Source organism: Hemiscyllium ocellatum, chromosome 13 (assembly GCF_020745735.1).
Source record: "Hemiscyllium ocellatum isolate sHemOce1 chromosome 13, sHemOce1.pat.X.cur, whole genome shotgun sequence".
Classification (NCBI taxonomy): domain Eukaryota; kingdom Metazoa; phylum Chordata; class Chondrichthyes; order Orectolobiformes; family Hemiscylliidae; genus Hemiscyllium; species Hemiscyllium ocellatum.
This window is the reverse complement of record NC_083413.1, coordinates 16,353,814-16,374,140: the sequence shown is the minus strand read 5'-3', so window position 1 is coordinate 16,374,140 and position 20,327 is coordinate 16,353,814. Positions and strand designations below refer to the sequence as shown.

Genomic DNA, 20,327 nt, shown 5'->3' with positions numbered 1-20,327 from the left:
CTAAGTAAGTAATCTAAGTCTGGAAGGTATGATTCCATAAGTATGACTACATCAGCCTATTGCTCGACTAGTCTGTGAGACAGCTCTCCCAATTTTGTTATGAACCCCAGATGTGACAATGACTCAGCAAGGCTATGTTGACACCAGTTGTTCTGTACAGTTTTACTCCGTCCAGTTTTGTTTTCTTTTGAGGCCTCAGTGATGGATAGAGCTGAATGACTTGCTCGGTCCTGTCAGAGGGGAGTTAAGAACCAATCACATAGATGGCTTGTGGACCTGGAGTCACATGCAGGTGAACAGTTTCATGACTAAAGCTGATGACTTTTACGCAATAACTATTTCATGGTCATTATTAGACTTTCAATTCCGAGTTTACCGGAATTCAGACCCTACCATCTGCCAAAGTAGGATATAAACCCTGGTGGGCAGAACATCAGGTCTCTGGATTAGTAAACTAGTATGACATTTCAAACACCTCCCCTAATCAGCTAATCATGTTCCCATATATACTTGTACAGTCCTTGACCCTCCCCCAGAACCATACACAAGTGGTCTTTTCTCATAGTCACACACAAAGCCACTGGTTGAATCTCACTCTGCCTGAACATGAGGCCTGAGGGCAATTTTAGATTCTGGAGGTGCCTAGATCAATCCACCCTGGAACTAGCCTGTCTTCTGTGGGTCAGATCCATTCCAGAAAGCAGAGTCACAACTGAAACATAGAAATATCTTCAATAAGACTTCTTCAAATCGAAAACCCTCCGAACTTTACCGCTTACTGGGATTCTAGCTACATTCAGTTTTCAGCCCTCCACCTCTAGTGGCCATTGCTTTAAGCTAACTTCTGGAACTGCCTCCTTCAAATTCTTGATCTCTTTATCCACTTTTAAGAAGCTCCTGGAAACTAGCCTCTCAAAGTTTTTGGTTAAGGTCCTCTCCATACAGTTCAGTGTCAAATTTAGTCAGACACCCCTCTTGGGTCAGTTGACTACATTAAAGGTGCAATACTGATGCAAGGTGCTGTCTCCTGGTGAACTACTGAGTTCAAAACACTTAGCAACAAAAGTGAAACAAACCAAAATATAAAGCCAAACAAAATCAAAAGGCAGACTGTAGACAGAGGACTTTTTGTGCAAATTATGTTGCCGTAAAAGAATCCTCTCTGAAGAAAACTTCCCTTTCCGCTGTTAGTTTGGAGTTTAAAGTGACCCATTGTCCATCCATGATGCCCAAGTGCACACACACTACTTGAGGGAATAACAAGTTGTACTCATAATGACCGCTCTAACATGGTAGTCAGTCAGTTCCCAGAAGGGTCCTTGTGGTGCAGCAGTAGTTTCCCTAGCTCTGAGACAGGGGAGCTCAGGCTAGAGTGCCACCAGTGCCAGAAATGTGGAACAATACATATAAACAAAGTTGATTGGAAAATCTCACTCAGGCTTCATACTAGAGGTCATGGAAATTGTGTTGAAGGACTTGTTTTGCAACGTTGACACTAGGATTTCACTCTGAAATGGAAAACTTGTGAGCAAAATGTAATAAACCAGGAGTGAACTGTATAAATTAGGTGCATGGGCAGAGCTATCCAACCCGGTCATCTGATAGGATCAAATCTAAACCACCTGTGTCCTCAACCCCACTTTCTTGTCTACCTCTAATACCCTCGGACTCCCCAGTGGGCCCAGAATCTCTCTCTCCATTAGAAATATATAATGATGCACTCAGGGACAGACATTCTTCTAAATTTAATTTTAAATGGGACCTGCTTATCCTTAAGCAGTGTCCCTTAGACTGCATTTCTCACAAAGGAAACATGCTTTTGGTCTCCACCCCTCAGAATCTTACCTACTTCAATACAATCACCTCTCATGCTTCTAATATCCAGTGGACGAGGGGCTTAATTAATGGTCTTGGTTTCACACACCTAAATAACCTCGCCCATCAAAAATACAACTTTCCTACCACTGGAATTTTCAATTGAGCCTCATTCTCAAAAGGAAGAGAGGTGCACATTTCCGTAATCTTATATATGAACAATTCCGAAAGTGACAGTGAGGAAGGTGGTCTTTTAGCCATTCACTGATTAGCCACAAACTAACTTTCAAGTGCTGTCCAATTCCATTTTGAATGTCACTGCTTCCCTCTCGTGTAGGAAGTGTTTTCCAGTTTAACAATTCACTGCGCAAAAATGTTTTTCTCATACCTCATCTGGTTCTTTTCGCCAATCACCTTAAATCTGTGATTTATTAACTGCAGCTGTTATACTTCACTGAAGAAACACCTTAATAGGAAACAGATCTGAGCTCTATCCCTGAGCTGCAATAGATGGAGACTGGCACTTTCTAACTTAAAAGACAGTAAACTGGCTAGGAGATACAGCATAAAGTGGGTTATTATTGGGGTACTCGAGAAGAGGGTGTGCATTTGCTTTCCAGTCCCCACTATTTGTGAAAACACAGGGGTGAAATTGGTCTTCGATCATAGCAGCAACGCATTAACAAGGAGAATTTTCTTTGTTTCAGAAGGTTTTGAGTTATCACCTTGGTGTCATAATTGAACCAGAGATGGACTTCTAGCCAGAAATGTGCGCCGTCACTATCTTCACGTCCATAACATTGTTTGGCTTCACTCCTGAATCAGCTTATCATGACATATACCCTCAGCTATGCACTCTTCCAACCTACCCCTGGGTCAATCTCATACATCCTACTCTCCGTAAACTTGGGATCGTTCCAAGACACTGTGTGCTACCTCGCAATGAATTCTATTCACCTCTCGCCTCCTGTACTCTGAGGTATACAAAGTCCTGGTTCAGCCACCCATTGATTGTAAGATTGTAGGATTTCAAGGAGGAGTTGCAAATAAACTTGTGGCTAAAGGGATCATAGAGTATGAAGAAAAGTGGGAACAAACTATTGAGTTGGATGATCAATGATCATCAGGAGTGCCAGAGTAGACTCAAAAGAGCCAAATGGTCTACTCTTGTTCTTATTTTCTCTGTGTTTATGTTACTCTCATTATAAAATCCTCATTCTCACTTTCAAGCCCTGTCATGGCCTAATCCCTCCCTATTTTTGTAAGCTTTCTTTAACCCTTTTGTCCTCCAAGACACTTGCGTTCCTCCCTCATTCTGATCACAGCTTTTAAGCATTCCGTCATTGGCACCTGCGCCTGACATTGCCTTGGACTGAAACTCAAATTCTTTCCCGAAACTGTACCATGTTTCTCTTTTTCTACAATGCTCCTTAAAACCTACCACACTGACTCAGGCTTGGTTTATCGCTCCTAAATGTGGGTCAAGCATTGCTCTTTCACACTCTCATGTTTATGGTTTTGGCTCATATGGTTTTAAAGGGCACTACACAAACACAAGCTGCTGTGGGATGTTACTGTGTGCTGTGTACTCCTGTCTGAAAAGTCCAGAGTGCAAGAAATGATATGACTTGAACGGAGAAGGTGCAACAGTCATGGGAGATTCAACAAATTGGAGGGCAGCACAGTGGTTCAGTGGTTAGCACTGCTTCCTCACAGCGCCAGGGACCTGGGTTCAATTCCAGCCTAGGACAACTGTCTATGTGGAGTTTGCACATTCTCCTTGGGTCTGTATGGGTTTCCTCCAGGTGCTCCAGTTTCCTTCCACAATCCAAAGATGTGCAGGTTCGGTGAATTGGCCATGCTCAAATTGCTGATAAACGTTCAGTGATGTGTAGGCTAGATGCATTAGTCAGTCGTAAATATAAGATAAGGGAACAGGTCTGGGTGGGTTACTCTTTGGAGAGTTGGTGTGAATGTGTTTGGCTGAAGGGCCTGTTTCCACACTTTGGGGATTCAAATTCAGTTCTAATTCTGGAGCTCTTTCTCAACTGAGAGGGGAACAGATGAAAAGTTTTAAAAACAATGAAGTGGCTCGAAGGTGTAGTTCTGAGGCTGCATTTTACGGTGTGGGCTGAGGCTGTTCTCCAGGATGAAGGACCCCTTTTCTGCCAAATCTAACATTATCCCCATTCTCAGTGTGCACCCAGTGCAGAGAGGAAGAGTTTATCACTGAGCTTCAGTTCCAAATGGATTTTGGATCAAGTTTCAAAACAGAAACAGACAGCTTAAGAATGTGCCAGTGGGAGGATAGGATCAATATAGAAAATGCTGATGGAATTCGATGAAGCAGAGTTTACAGAAGGATAATGTGAAGCCTAACCGCTTGCACAGATCCACTGAGCTGAATGGCATACACCTAGTTTGTAGATTCTGCGCTATATCATGCAATCCATGCACCTGGGTTAGGAAAGAAAAATTCACAAGAGATTTGTTCTGAACTTTTTGGAAAGGTGATAAAATGTGACCATGAAATCTTTGTAACTTTGCAACAAACGAAATTCAGAGCTCTTTTGGTGCAGTGGCAGTGACTGTACCTTTGGGCCAGGAGGTCTGGTTTCTTGCCCCACCATAACAGGCTGATTAAAATGGCTACAATGACCACCTTCTCCACTATCTAACGTATTGCTGTAAACTGAAAACAAACAGTGGCGAATTCAGGCATCTGGAATATAGCGTTTCAAAGCGAAACAGCATATTGCTGCTTGAGCCCAAGATTAGCAGCGAATGCGCCAGCATCACATGGGAAGACTTGTCTGCATGTGCCAAACTTTCCAAGTCAACAACAGTCTCTTTAATTTACTTAACATTTAGCGATCTGTAGGCAGAGAAGAAGAATTAAGGCTACTTTGGGGTGATTCAGCACCATTCATTTGAAATTTTATACTCAAAGAAAGGCATGTGATGCAGGTGTGTAATTGGAGCTAAACTATCCAGGCACTTTCAAGCGGTCATGTTTACAGAAGTTTCAAACTCCTGAGACAGAGACACAAAACAGTTTTGAGAGTTGTACAGTCAGTTATCAGCCATTTTCATCATTTGAAAAATAGCTCACCTAATGAGGCAGGGGTAAAAGCTATTTCTTCCAATTCACTTACACCTATTTTGACAATCAGCACAAGACATGTAGCACAGACTCACTATACTTTGGAAATTAAAAATAGCATGAGAGGAATATAAAACACAAATCATCAACTCTTCTTCAATAACAGCAATGCAAAGCAATGGGAAAAAAGTCATTGCCACATTTAGTGATACCTGGCAGTAGTCACTCAATTTTGACATTAATTCCTTGTTGATTTGTGGTGAATAAGTTGATGGGATGTAGTGGGAGAAAGGGGCAGATGTTAGTGGACAGTCTTACTGATTATCAATCTGCTTGAAGTTGTGATATCCTATATCAACAACCAAAGCTCTGAGTCTCTAAGTCAGATGACCACGTCAAAGACTCAAACGCAAAAGGTGTGCACCGGTTCGTACTGAGGGAGTGCTGCTCTATCAGAGGTACTGATTCCAGCTAAGCTAATGATTCCAGAGGCCCTGCCTGCCACACCAGGTGGAATTAAAGGATCATCTGGCTCTGGCTGAGAAAAAACACCTAACATTCTCTCTGGCGTTCTGACGAACATTCATCCTTCAATCAACATCATTAAGTTCGATTATGTGATGACTATTCTCATTCCTGGCTGTAGGGGTTAGCTGTGTCCAATTACACACAGTCATGACAACAATGACTCACTTAATACGTATTCCAATGTTTGGAAAAAACTGTCGGACACTGGTTGTGAAAGGTACCCTTGGGCAGCACAGAAGAATATTAAAAGGAGGAGATTTTGCCAAACATTATAATTCTTCACACAAAGTCTTCAGCTGCCAGGGAACAGTTCTCTCGGATTCTCTTTTGAAATTTCAGCATTTTGATCCTAATTTCAAACTTTGAGAACAGGAGCAACAATAAGCCATTCAGCATTGAACCCACTTAGCCAGTCAACAGGATTATGGCTAAATTGTCTCTCAATGCCATATTCTCTCACTAGCCCAATACAGTTTACCCCCTGTGGCCTTTATAAACCTATTTTTTTTTCTTAAATATATTCAATGACTTGACCTCCATAAGAGATCCACAACAACACTGAGCTCTAAGTAAAGAAATTTCTCCATGTCTAAGTTCAAAATGGACTACCACATTTCCTGAAATGATGGCTCCTTGTTCTGGACACTCCACCCCCAACCTTGTCCTGGGGAAACATCATTCTTGCCTCCAATCTGTCCAGCTCTGTCAGCGTGTCATAAGTTTGAATCAGATCCCCTCCCATTCTTCTGAACACTAGTCAATACTGGGCCAGTCAACCCAACATCGCTCAGATGAACCGGTGATCTCGGGAATCTCAGTCTGGTAAAACATTACAGTGCTCCCCTTACAACAAGTAATCTTTTCTCAGGAAGGAGACCAAACTTACACACAGCACTCCAGGTATGATCTCACCAAGGTCCTGTATAGCTGCATTAAGACTTCATTGCTTCTGAACTCAAATACTCTCTCCATAAAGACCAAGGTAGCTTTTTGCATCCCTAACTGCTTGCTGCACTTGCAGTTATTTTTAATCAACTTCTTCATCATGATACGACATATCTTCAGGGCCGTTGAGTCTTGGACCATTATCTCTGGCTCAAGAGATAATGATACGACCACTTTAATGTACGATCCTCACTTACTACACTGACAGGCTTGCTTTAGTGATCGATGTACAAGAACAGCAAGCTCCCACTTTCTATCGGTATTTCCTGGCTTATACTAGTTAAGTAATGTTCTGCCATTCTGCTTATCCTACCAAGTGGTCAACCACCCACTTATCCACATGATACTTAATCTGCCATGAGATCATAAGAAAAAAAAAGGAGACCATTCAGTCCACTGAATGTGCTCCACATTCTGATGCGACAATTCCCATACTGAAGGAGTCCTCAAAAATTCCATAGAATCACTACCCTTAGAGAAGAGATTCTTCCTTATCTCTATCTTAAATGGGTCACCCCTTTTATTGGAGATCAGGGCCTCTGATCCTGGATTCTCCAATAAGGGGAAACAATGTCTCCACATCAATTCTGTCAAGCCCCCTCAGAATCTCATATTTCAATAAGGCCACCTGTCATTGTATCAAATCTCCTGATAAGTCAATCCCTCCATACTCAGTGTTAGCTTAGTGAACCTTCTCTGGACTGCATCCAGTGCCAATACATCGTTTTAGATAAGGGAGCAAAAATATTCACAGATGTCCAGTGGTGGTCTAAATAGCACCTTTATATAGTCTGCGTATTGTGATGGGATCCTTATACAGCATCTTATATTGCCCGAAGCATCGATTTTCCTGCTCCTCGGATGCTGCCTGACCTGCTGTGCTTTCCCAGCAGCTGTCTAATCTGCACTCTGATTTCCAGCATCTGCAGTCCTCACTTTTGCTTAGCGCCTTATATAGTTTTAGCAAGGCTTCCCTACGTTTATATACCAGTGCCTTTGAAATATAGGCCGACGTTTCATTTCCTTTCCCTATTATCCATTAAGCTTAGATGCTGGAATTTTATGAGACCCCCAAACACCTGGTGTTCTGTAGCTTTCTGCAGTCCTTTCTATTTAAAAAAATATTTAGTTCCTCTATTTTTCATGTTCACATACATAACCTCACATTTTCCCACATTATATTCCAGCTGTCAAGTTTCTGTCAACTCACTGAACCTGTCCAGATGCCCCCAAGGACTCTGTCATCCTCACCACTTGCCTTTCCACCTAATTTTGTGTCATCCACAAATCTGTATTCACTTTCCTCATCCAAGTCATTAACGTATGTTATATACAATTGTTGGCTCAACCATTGTGACACTTCACTTGTCTAAGTGACTCGGAAGCCACTTTCCACCCTGTTTACCGTTCGCCATTCCACCAAAGAAAAACTTGCTGAAAACGAAATCATGCTTCCCAAGAGCTCTTCTTTTTGCTTTGCTACTCCCTGCTTGGTGGCTCAGTGGTTAGTCCTAAGGCCTCTTAGCATCTCAGACCTGGTTTCAATTGCAGCCTTGGGCCAATTGTCTATGTGGACATTCTTCCTGAAGTCTTGTGGTTTTCCTGCAGGTGCTCTGATTTCCTCCTATGATCCAAAGTTGTGCATGGACTGGCCATGCTAAATAGCCCATAGTGTCCAAGGATGTATACATTAAGTGGATTAGCCATGGGAAATGCAGGGTTACAGGGATAGGGTGGGGATGAGTCTAGGTGGGATTCTCTGCAGACAGCCACTGCCAACTTGTTGGGCCGAACTGCCTGTTGTTTCCATACTGTAGGGATTCTCTGATCTCGCCTCAAAAGTTCCTGGAGATATTCTGTCATATGAAACATGCAATGTAAAAGCTCTGTTGTGTAGGGTATTCATGAAGGACAATAGCCTCGTGACAATTTGCGTCACACCCAAAATGATATAAGAATGTTTCCAAAGTTAAGAGGCTGTCTTCTGTCCTAGAATACAAATTACAATCATTGCCTGCTACTTGTCCAAACGTCATCAATGTCCTTCGTAAGATCATTCCCTGGCAATAAGTGGGAAAATGTAACCAAATGTATCATTGATGTTTTTGGGAGGGATCATACATTGATACAGCATTAACCTCCATCAAATACAACCCATGACCCTTCTTTCTCAAGATGTCCTCACCTTCTGTCCCAGTCAGCAACTGCTAGGAGTTAAGAAAGTTAGTCCTACACCCTATTTCATTCTTAACTTTGTGCACACCTCATGCTCACAATTGCATTAGTCAAGATTAGTAGATTTGTGCACTTTTATTTTGCTCAAGGAACTCTGCTAGTAAAACATTACTTCTACATCCGTATCCATGCAAAATCCATATCAAGGCTGCACTGCTGATATCAGTATAGCTCTGTCAATGCCTGCTTTCACAGGAGGTCTATGAATAAGAAAACCACGTGAAATTATTTATGGTCAGACTTAGTTATACAACAGCATATTACTTTGTTGAAAACAACATCAACAGTTTTCTGCTTATATTTTCAATGTTCCTCACTACATCTTAGTGGGGAGCAACTTGCCTCAGATCAGAATATTGTGGGTTCAAATGCACACTCCTGAGAGTCAAGCATAAAATGATAATCCACATGATAGCAGTATTGAAGGGAGCACTCCACTGAGGGTAGAATTTAAACTGAGGCTGTCTCTGCCTTCTCAACAAGACATAAAAGATAATGGCAATTGAGCAGGGAGCTCCTAACTAATATTTGTTCCTCAACCAGTATCACTGAAAACAGACCAGCTGTTCATTATCACACTGTTTGTGTGATCTTGCTGTGTGAAAATAAGATTTTATGCAAGTCATTAATCGCTAGCTGGGCCTGCACTTATTACCGATAAAAGTCAGTTACGCTGCGGTGAGTCTGTAGTCAAACGTAGGCCAGGCCAGGAGGGCTAGCAAATTTCCTAAAAGCACATCAGCGAACCAGGTGGGATTTTTTCCAACAACAATCAACAGTTAATAGACACCATTGATCCAGCTTTTAATTGATTCAAAATCTCACCATCTGTCATGGTATGATTTAGACCCATTCCTTAAGAACATGGGTCTAGGTAATAGCTCCAATAAGCTTGGACAGACGCATCAACAGGGTCAAGGAAAAGGTTCTTCCTGGCCATTAAGAGACTGCAGAATGGACCTCTGACTTCAAATAATACTGATTTTGCTTTGCACACCACTTGTGTAGTGAAACCTTTCCGCCTCACTCTGTCTAAGCACCCGATGACCTGTATGTCCTTGTTTGCTATGATCTGCAGTACTGCTTACAAAACAAAGCTTTTCACTGTACCTCGGTACATGTGATGACAATAAATCAAACCAAACTACCTCTACACCACCACCTCCCCAAAGCTGCTGTGCTTGTTACAACTCTTCAAACCTGCTTCGTTAGCTAGGAAATGGTTTGGGAAGTCCTGAGATTATGAAAGGCCCTGTATAAAAGTACAGCTCCATAAACCTAATGTGGGAGACAGTCTGGTCATTCACGAATGGACAAAAGGAGCAAACTGCAGCCCTTTTCCCCGGTCCTTATCCTGTTCTGATTGATATCCTTCTGGCACTAACTTGCGGAACTGATGAGAAAAATGGATGTTGCTAAAAGCTCTCTATCCTTTTCAATCCTCCAGCTTGCAACCTTTTAATTCAACATAACCTTGCTCTTCCTTCGCGAGATTATCAACACTTTCCCCTCAGAATTTTTCCTTCACTCTGCATAACCCACTTGCCCAAAATGGTCAACACCTGGAGGTCTAAGCCCTCAGTCCTTCCTGCCTCAGTCAAATCGCTGCCTTTTCTTGACCATGGCATTTTAAGACCTACTCTTTAATACTTCGATAGATCTGTCCATGAGGAACAGATGGCATAACGAAGAGAACTAATTATTTTTCCAATGCAGCATTTGTATTCAACACACCAAAAAGAAACTTAGCATTTTAGTGTGATTTTATTCGCCCAAGGTACTATGATGAATAGGTCAAGATCAGCAACAACAACATACATTACAATGTAACACCTTTGAAAGATCGAGAAGGCCCAGGGGATTTAACAGAACCGTCACCCAACAAACCAAGCAACATAAGACGACATCAAGGAAGTTGACCAAAAGCTCGATTGAAGAGTTAAACTTTATGGAGCTTCATAAAGCAGGAAATAAAGGCTATGTAGTATGAGTTTCAGGTACCAAACACAAATATTAGTACGGAAGCAGTTGAAGGCATGACCGCCATTGGCAAAGCTAACAATACATTTGTTACCAGAATTGAAGGGATGCATAGACCTTGGAGAATTGCAGGGCTGGAGCAGACATTTGAAATCAGTGAAGCGAACTTTAAAATAGAGAAATCACTACATCAAAACCCATCAGAATCCAGCTCTCTCTCAATGGTGAGCCTAACTTGATGCAACTGAGGAAAGGGGCGGCAGAATTTTGAATGACCTCAGGTTTATGGGAATATATCAGAAAGTCTTTCTGAGAGTTCAATATTAACTTCAATTTGTGGGATAATGCTTCATAAGAACATAAAATACAACCAACCATTCAGCCCAGCGAGTCTGCTCCGCCATTCAATGAAATCATGGTTGATCTGATAATCCTCAACTCCACTTTCCTGCCTTTTCCCTGTGACTCTTGATTCATTTACTAGTTAAAAATCTGTCTTTCTTGGTCTTATGTACTTGTGACCCAGCCTCAACTACCCTTTGTGATAAAGAACCTCACAGATATTTGAATGATTCATGTCTATTTCCCAAAAATGATATCCTCACATGAAAATTAGATTATTATGCACTGGCCATCACAAATCCTTTTTTTGAAATATTACCATCTGAGTAGTCACAATATGACTGGGCTTATAATAGAGGCCCAGACTAATGTTCTGGGGACATGAGTTGAAATTCCAACTCAGAATTTAAATTCAATTAAAAAACTTGAAATATAAAGCTAATCTCCATAAAGGCAGCCACACCAACTATCACTGAGTGTTATTAAAAAAAAACCAACAAATGGCTCACTTACATCCTTTAAGCAAGAAAATCTACCATCTTTACCCAGTCTGGCCAACATATAACTCTAGATCTATCACTCCACAGATGGTACTGGGCTGCCTTAATGAAACTCTGCAGTCCATGGGGCTAGATAGCATTCAAAATTCTAATAAAAATCACCCTAGTTTTGGATGCGTCACGGTTGGGACCTTTAACAACTGAGGAAAACTACTTTTTCCCAGCAACCATTTCTATCCTGCCCACTGTCAGAGTTCCAATAGCAGAGCAAATTACTAACATAATTCTAGTAGATTTCAGTTTGGAAGACAAAGATGATTTCAAGAGAGACTCGGAGAAAGAGAGAGGTGGCAGTTGGAGTTAAGGGCCATTCAATAAATTTTCCTCCAACCTGTCCAAAAAGATCCAGGAATGTAAACATGCACAAAACATAAACCTCTGAACAGTTTAAGAACCCCACTGACCAAAAGGGATGGGGGTGAAAAAAAAATTATATTTCTTAAATGTAAAATATACAAAAACCTTACTCTTGTTAACAGACAGTACTGTTGGCTACAGTCTACAAAGCCCTGACCGATCCATCAAGCAACTGCTGATGGTTTTCTTGTGCACTTCAAACTAACAATCAAGGGCAATTTTAGCAATAAAGAATGCAAATAACATCCCTTAATTACTGGGTTCTCTTCTAATACTGCTACCTTTCATTAAATTGTAACAGCAAGCTACCAACATTCTAATACCTTACGTGCCAACCAATCTGTTTCACTTTCACGATCACAAGTCAAAGACAGAGTTCTTTCTGAATAGTCACACTCCCTTCCGGTAAGCCCCTACCCTGATTCTCTGCAGAAATGTGAAACTTTCTACATTGGTAATGGTGACAAATACAAAGTAAGTCTGTCCACAAAGATTGATAGATGGCATAGAGTAATATTGCTGGAATCAGAATCCAGGATCCCACGATAATGTTCTGGGGACGTGGCTTTGCATCTCCACCATGCTAGAGGGTGAAATTGGATTTCAGTAAAAATCTGGAATACAAGGCAGGCATAATGATAAACAACAGGTTCACCAACGTCCTACTGAAAAGAACTTTGTCATCCTAACCTGGTCTGGACTCCATTTGTCTCTAGAGCCACAGTAATGCAGCTGACTCTTAACTATCCCCTGAGCAATTAGGGAAGGACAATACATTGCTGGCCTAACCAGTGACACCACATCCTGTGAATGAAATAGAAAAGAAGCACTTCCACCTTTTTAACTTCCTCAGGAGAAACATGATAAGAAGGCCTATTTGTAACAATGTTGGCGTCCTGTGGCAATGATAGATAAGACACGATGAGTGCCAGTGAATTCAAAGGTTGTTCCTTACAGGCAACCATTCAGAGTCTATGGCATGGTCCACCATCCAGTTTCATCATGAATGACCTGCCCATCAACTCGATTTATGCTCCTTTGCTCCACATCCCCTACCGGAGCAAAAAACCTACTGATCTCAATCCTAAAAGCTCCATCTGCCCCCGAGCATCCAGAACCGTTTTAGAAGTTTGTGAAGAGTTTCAGATCACAACTACCCTCTAATGTGACAAAATATTTCCTGACTTCAGATAACTGCAGCATGCGATGGATCAATCCCGCAAAAGGGTTAGGCGAAACTTTTACGGCAAAGCAGGATCATACGTCAGTAACTAGGGGTCACAATTTCAAGACTGTAAGAGAGTTGGGAGTGAGATGAGGAGAACCTTCTTTACACTGCTGTTAGGATTTTGAACACGCTACCTGGGAGAGTGGTGGAGGCAGATTCCATTGGATGTTACAAAAGAGGGCTGGAGGTATACTTGAAAGTGATGAATTTAGATGGTTACAGACATAAGGTTGGAGGATTGGAACGGAGTAGCTCTTTCAGGAACTAGTCACTATGGGCCAAATGGCCTCCTTCTGTACTGTAGAATTCTATGATTCTATGGGTCTACATGCACTTCCCATAACATTCACCCATTATCTTAGCCATAAGGGAAACACGAGTCTTCTTCTCTGTTTCATGGTAAACTGCTGAGATGAATGGCTTGAGCCACCGACTCCCATCAGTTGAACTAAAGCAATAGTGAGAGGATAATTGATCTTGGATGCTCCAGTACAAGGGCAATAAGGATAGATGGTGGACAGGGACACATCTCACTGGATGCTATCCTGGTGCTTGTTCAAGAGGCATAGAAATGGGAAGGAAGGATGCAAGGGCAGTGTGAAGCCACACCCACAGAATTAACGTGAATCCCACTGTTACTGAGTAGTATGGCTAATAGTTTATTGGCCTATTATTGCCTTTTCAGCAAATGCATAGAAGACTTTAGCTAATATTGCTAAGTCTGTGAACATTTTATTGGCAATCCAATTAGCATCCACATATGTCTGTGTGTGTGCATAACTATAAAAGGAGTAGCTTTTCATAGACAGAGTAAAGAGCAACCTGATTAATGAAGATCTTTAACATGAAAGAAGAGTTTTGAAAGGGATGTTTAACCTTTAAAGGAGAACCATAAACTAGAGTCAGAGTCATAGAGATGTACAGCATGGAAACAGACCCTTTGGTCTAACTCGTCCATGCCAACCAGACACCCTAACGTAATCTCGTCCCATTTGCCAATGCCTAGCAACTAGACAACTCCAATATAAGACAGCTACCTAAAAAACCAATAAAGAATTTAGGAGAAATATCTTCATCCAGAGTGTGGTTGGAATGCAAGATTTGCTATCATAAAGGGCAGTTGCAGTGAATATTATACAGGTACTTAAGTGAAAGTTAGATCAAAAAATTAGAGATTGACAAATAAAAGTATATGTTGTTGAGGCTAAACATTAGAAAATGGCTTGAATAGTGTGTATACACCATCAGAGACTAATGGTCTAAATGACCTGGTTCTGTTTTGCAAATTCTGTGTAGACCTAAGATCATGTGAATGAGAAGCAGAAGTAGGGCACTCAACCCCTGGAGCCTGCTCTGCCATTCCATAAGACCATGGCTGATCTGATTCCTCTGGATTCCTGCCTTCCCCTGATAACCTTTTAACCTCCTCCCCTTTCTCATCAAGAACCTAGCTACCTCTAAATTTAAAATATTCCAAGACTCTTTCCACTGCCTTTTCAGAAAGAGCGCGCCAAAGGCACAGAATAAAGAAGAGTCACCAGACCCAAAACATTATCTCGGTCTCCCCACAGATGCTGCCAGACCTGCTGGGTTTCTCCAGCACTTTCAGTTTTTGTTTGATAGGAAGAATAGGAGCAGCAAGAGGCCACTTAGCCCAAACATGCAGGTCCTTGGACTCCTCCATCGCCAGAACATAACAACACGACGGTTGGAGGAAGAGCGCCTCATCTTCCGCCTGGGAACCCTCCAACCACAAGGGATGAACTCAGATTTCTCCAGTTTCCTCAATTCCCCTCCCCCCACCTTGTCTCAGTCGAATCCCTCGAACTCAGCACCGCCTTCCTAACCTGCAATCTTCTTCCTGACCTCTCCGCCCCCACCCCACTCCGGCCTATCACCCTCACCTTGACCTCCTTCCACCTATCACATCTCCATCGCCCCTCCCCCAAGTCCCTCCTCCCTTTTATCCTAGCCTGCTGGACACACTTTCCTCATTTCCTGTTCCTTGGATGCTGCCTGACCTGCTGCGCTTTTCCAGCAACACATTTTCAGCTCTGATCTCCAGCATCTGCAGACCTCACTTTCTCTTCAAAACTATTATGGTCAACCTCTATCTCAATGGACATGGAGGGAGGGCCGAGTGGTGTAAATCGCTGGACTGTTAATCCTGAGACCTAAGTAATGTTCTGGGGACCCAGGTTCAAATCCCACCACAGCAGATGGTGTAATCTGAATTCAATGAAAATCTGGAATTAAAAACATAATGATGACCATAAATCTGCTGCCAATTGTTGGGGGCAAAACCCGTCTGGTTCACTCGTGCCCTTTCAGGAAAGAAATTGCAACTGCAATTGCAAGCCATTTTCTAATGTTTAGCCTCAACAACATATACGTTTACATGTGACTCCACATCCACAGCAATGTGGTTGATTCTTAGCTGCCTTTGGGCAATTAGGGATGGGCAATAAATGCTGGCCTAGCCAGCGATGCCCTCATCCTGTGAATGAATAAGAAGGATGTGTGTGTTTTTCTCCCCACATTGCCTTCTGCCTCTAGAAAGCTGTTTCCTTCTTCAACATAAATTCCATGGGTTTGCCACTTTTGGAGGGAAGACAGTTCTCCTTATCTTAATCCAAAATGGCTTAGTGTGTAGAACGAGACGGTGATCACTTATTTCGACTATCCTCTGCCTGCATCCAGTCCGTCCACCCCGTATGAATTTTATTCTCTCTTTCTTCTAAACTCACAATCCTCTGTGTTAAAAGACTTTGCTTCATCTGTGTACTAAATGGATGACCCTCTCGTTTTTGAACAGTGACATTATCAATGTCCCTGCATATCCCTGCAATGCAGGGATAGCTATTTAGTAAGCTTCTACTTACACCAGTGAAAATAAACAACCAGGTAAACTGATTGAGGAATATTAATGGGCCATAGCACATTAAGAGATGTCCCTACTCCTCCTTACACTACGTCCCAGGTTCCTTGACACCTGTGCTAATGGAAAAGACACGGGAGGTCTCTGTTTGATGCCTCACCCTTGCTCAATGGCACAACCTGAAACATGCAAGCTGGATCACACTATTATTCCCAGAATGGGGGGCTGAAACCCAGGCTCTCAGTTCATTACCAACACTACACCCAGAATAAGATAAAAGTGTCTGGTTGCAACAAAGGTTCGAATGGGAAATATGTCAATCTCCTTTCTGGATTGACTGCACATGGTCTCTGTATCTGCATAGGGACATCTAGGCATCCACTGCACGTGCATGTCCCAGTTGCATTTATTTTTGTTGTCACTTAAGCAGGGAATGTGGGCAAGAATGAATCTGGTCGCTTATGATCTCGGGAATCTGACACACTGGGGACAAGTCTCAAGCACTAGGATTACCAGTGCTGAACTTATCACAACATCACAAGATAGCAATGCTATACAAATCATGCATTCGCCTAAGTGACAGTGATTGTTGTTTTAAAAAAAAGGTCAATCTGAGTCTTAGTGATAACAAACAGACACTTTTTAAAAATGATCCTGCAAAAAAAGTTGAATACAGTGAGCATTTTTGAGTTTGTCAAATTGCAGGCAAAGGACTCAACTTTGATGACTTTTCAGCAAAAGCAATTTCATGTCAAAGCTACATCCAATGGTTATACAATCAATATTATCAGCAAATTAATCGAGGAGGACTTCTGGTGTTTTGAACTGGTTACCAGTTGGATATATATTTAAAAGTGATGAACTTATTGAGGGCTACCGAGCTAAGGCTGGAGAATGGGACGAGCTAGGTAGCTCTTTCAGGAGCCAGTACAGACACAATGGGTAAAATGGCCTCCTTTTGGACTGTAAAATTCGATCGTAGCTATGACGCTATGAATTCAAAATTATTTGGCGAAGGCTCTTCTATTTGTTTGCTTGGAATTAAAAGAAACATTATGCCCCTTTCACGAGCACTGTCTGTGCATTACTTGGATTGGTAAGCCACATGATGCTAACTCTCTCAGTCCACCGATAAAAACTGCTAGTGGGAATTCTAAAAGCTAAAGTAGGCCTCCCTCTCTTCCACAACATTTGGACTGTGCCATATTCCATTTTTAATAGGCCCCGAACGTTGCTTGTCTAGTGACCCAATGCTGAATTTGCATCGATAAATCATTGATTTTGTTATAATTTTGAATATCAGTAATGAGAGGGAAGCAGGGAGGGGGATAAACAGATTATTCAGGAATCACAAGCATGTCTACTAATCGGCACGAGGTTCTGTTTTCCTGATGGGAGAGCAAAGAAAGGAGGGGAGGCAACGACCAAGGCGCCAACATTCAATCCTGATTAACCCCATGTTGCAAAGGTAGCCATTTTAAAGCAGACAGAATCCACCAACACTGAACCTTCTGTGATACAGAACAGTGGGCGCAGCTCAGACCGAACGCGGGATGCACAAGTGGCAGCAAGAGAGTTGAAGTCTTTCTGATTTTCAGTGCAGGCCTTCCTTAACTCTGTCTATTCCATATCTCTGTCCCTCCCTTGCTCACTCTCTCTCACACACACACACATACAATCTGTGGTAACTGATCCACTGAATCGATGCCATTGGAAAACATTCAAACATCTGGATGATTTTAGATTCATCCCCCCCATCCCCAGTCTTCCCACCACCACCCCACCCCACTCTGTCTAACTCATTCATTTTCATTTCCCCCTTTCAATAGTCCCACAATCCCACCAGTGGGCAAAACAAAAGCTGGTGTTGGGTGTGTGGGGGTGGGGGTGGGGGGTGGCTTTGTCACCCCTCTCCCACCAAGGTCTACCCTATCGCCACCCGCTTTCAACCCTGGGTACGTTTCTGAGCCAAGACAGAAGAAGAAAAAAAATAAGAGGTCGACAATGGAGCCAGAGAATTGGTGAGACAGAGCAAGGGGTGAGACCCTAAAGGTGGGTCCAGGGGAGTGGCCCAGTCGCAGGCACACAGCAACCTAATCAAATGGCCCACGTCTGTTACCAGAAAGTTCAACACAGTAACATTTACGAATGATGCCTTTTGAAGACTCACCTTGACAAATCCCTTCGCTGCTTCAAAATTCGAGAAATGAAATCAGAAAATAAACAAACACACATGGGGGGGGGGGGGGGGTAAGGCTTCGATCCCTCAAGCGATTCTTTTTGTGTGTGTGTGTTAAGCGCACGTTACAATCCACAATCATGGCTCCTGCATTTTAGAATTACTACCTTAGCGAGAAGGGACTGCTTGAAACGAACACAAGGCAATCGGTAACACTGCGTGCACTTACTTTTCCAACAGTTAGTGGGTGACGCACAGCAAATAGTGGAGCGGGGGGGGGGGGGGGGGGGAGAGAAAACCCACTCATGTAGGGCCGTCTTCCACCCAGTTAAACTTGGCAGGCCTCATACTGTACTGAAATACAGCACTGGCCATATAAGGAAGCACGGCTAAACATATCACGCATAATTTATAGACAGTAGGCAGAGAGTTAACCTTTCGCTGCACACACCAGGACCACATGCAGTACATGCTAACAGACCCCCTTTCCTTTTTTTAAAAAAATAAATGAATAACTCCTTACAGACCCTCCCCAACCAGAGAGCACGACAGTAAACAGCTACCTGCACATGTCAAACGGTTGGTGGCAATTGACACTTATTAATCATTCCCTGGAAACTGAGGCAATTGAAGGAGCGGGCAGTTGCTGGGATCCACCTGTTTTTCCTTGCCTTTGCTGATGTGTTGGACAGACAGAGAGACAGACAGAGAGAGGGTAGACGTTTCTCCTTGCCTTGCTGTCGCTGCTGTATGAGAGGGAGAGTGTGACGCTGTCCTTGCAGACAGGAAGAAGCTGCTCTGTGGCGGGGCTCCGATCTGCTCTGCCTGCAGCTGCGACCTTCTGACTTCGACTCCCAGACGAAGATGATGTGTGATATGAAACCGTAGACCGCGGCTACAAGAACACCCCTCCGCCCTCCACCCTTCCCTCCCTCCTTCTCCAATTCTGTTCACCCGTTGATAGTCCAGTCGTTCCCACCTAACTCCCACTGTGACCAAATCGCAACAAACACACATACTGTATACATATGAATATCTACATACGCACACGTCTATAGATACATGTATGCATACATAAGCGTATATACGCACACCTGTATATACCTACATACACAAATCCGTATATACATATATACACGTACATGTATAGGCATATACAGACAAATGTCTATATACACACATATGTATATACATGCACATACATACACACACTCAAGAACCTTACCTCACATTTTTTGTCCCCAATGCACTGGAACAGAGGACAAAATGTTCAAGGCACTGTGGGATTCATCTTAATATTTTTTTCACTGTCTCTCTCCCTCTCTATTCCAAAGATGTGTTAACTTAGGCAGTTGGGCCAGCTCCCCTCCCGCTTGTCAGAGCAGCATGACGGCTGGCTGAACTTAGAGCCGCAGCTTACAAACAGGGCTGTGGAGTGAAACTGGGTGGAACCTTGCGCTCTGCTCAGTCCGTGTGGTGCTATCTGCCCGCAATGCCCCTCCTCCAACTCACCACCCCTCTCCTCCCAGAGGCTGCACAAACTCGATCAGGAAGCACTGGGTTGTACCTGCTAAATTCTCCAGCATGGAGTGAAAAAAAAGCACTTAGGTGTCTTCTAGATGTTTCTATCCCTGCTCTCTTTCTAAAATGTAGCAGTCTCGCTTATATACACACACATACTGCACACAGGAGAGCTGAAAAAGTCTGGGATCTTAGACATAAGGGCCTCTTTACTGAAAGGGGGAAGAGACAGACTTAAATCAGAACTAAGTACAGAGGAAGTTGTCAGTAGACAGGAACAGCCTCCTCGTTCCCCCTTACAAAGTGCTGTAATTGGTAGCTTCCATCTGATATGTAAAGCATATAATAACCTCTGAACTACAGAGCCACAAGTGAGATATAAGCAAGCTGTTGTCAGGGGCTAGATTTGGGAGAGTCAAAGGGGGAGTGAGGTTACTGAGAAGAGATGGATTTATGTGCATGTTTTTAATAGTCTTTACCAATGTTGCTCACCAGTCGGGGAAGTCCGGGAGGCTTGCTTGCAAAATTCAGGCCTTTAGCAAATTTCCAAGTTAACTCTTCACCACCTGAAGAGCATTGGAACAACACAACTAACTATGAAGCTTTCACTGACTGTGTGCAATGTCATGGTCAGAATGGTACCACTGGGATCCTGA

General features: G+C 42.8%; 1 protein-coding gene across 12 annotated transcripts in view; it reads right to left on the bottom strand.

Annotated features, from left to right (window-relative positions):
* Nucleotides 1–19,801, bottom strand: part of mbnl1 (muscleblind-like splicing regulator 1) — a 228,548-nt gene extending 208,747 nt beyond the window's left edge. For 2 of the 12 annotated variants that reach the window (XM_060834572.1, XM_060834577.1), the window contains exon 1: nucleotides 19,376–19,650. The gene's annotated coding sequence lies outside the window, so the exon portion shown is untranslated. Of the gene's footprint in view, nucleotides 1–18,713; nucleotides 18,995–19,375 lie in introns of those variants that run through there. The other 10 variants (XM_060834573.1, XM_060834570.1, XM_060834567.1 and 7 more) reach the window with 8 other exon arrangements.
* Nucleotides 19,802–20,327: the final 526 nt, after the last annotated feature.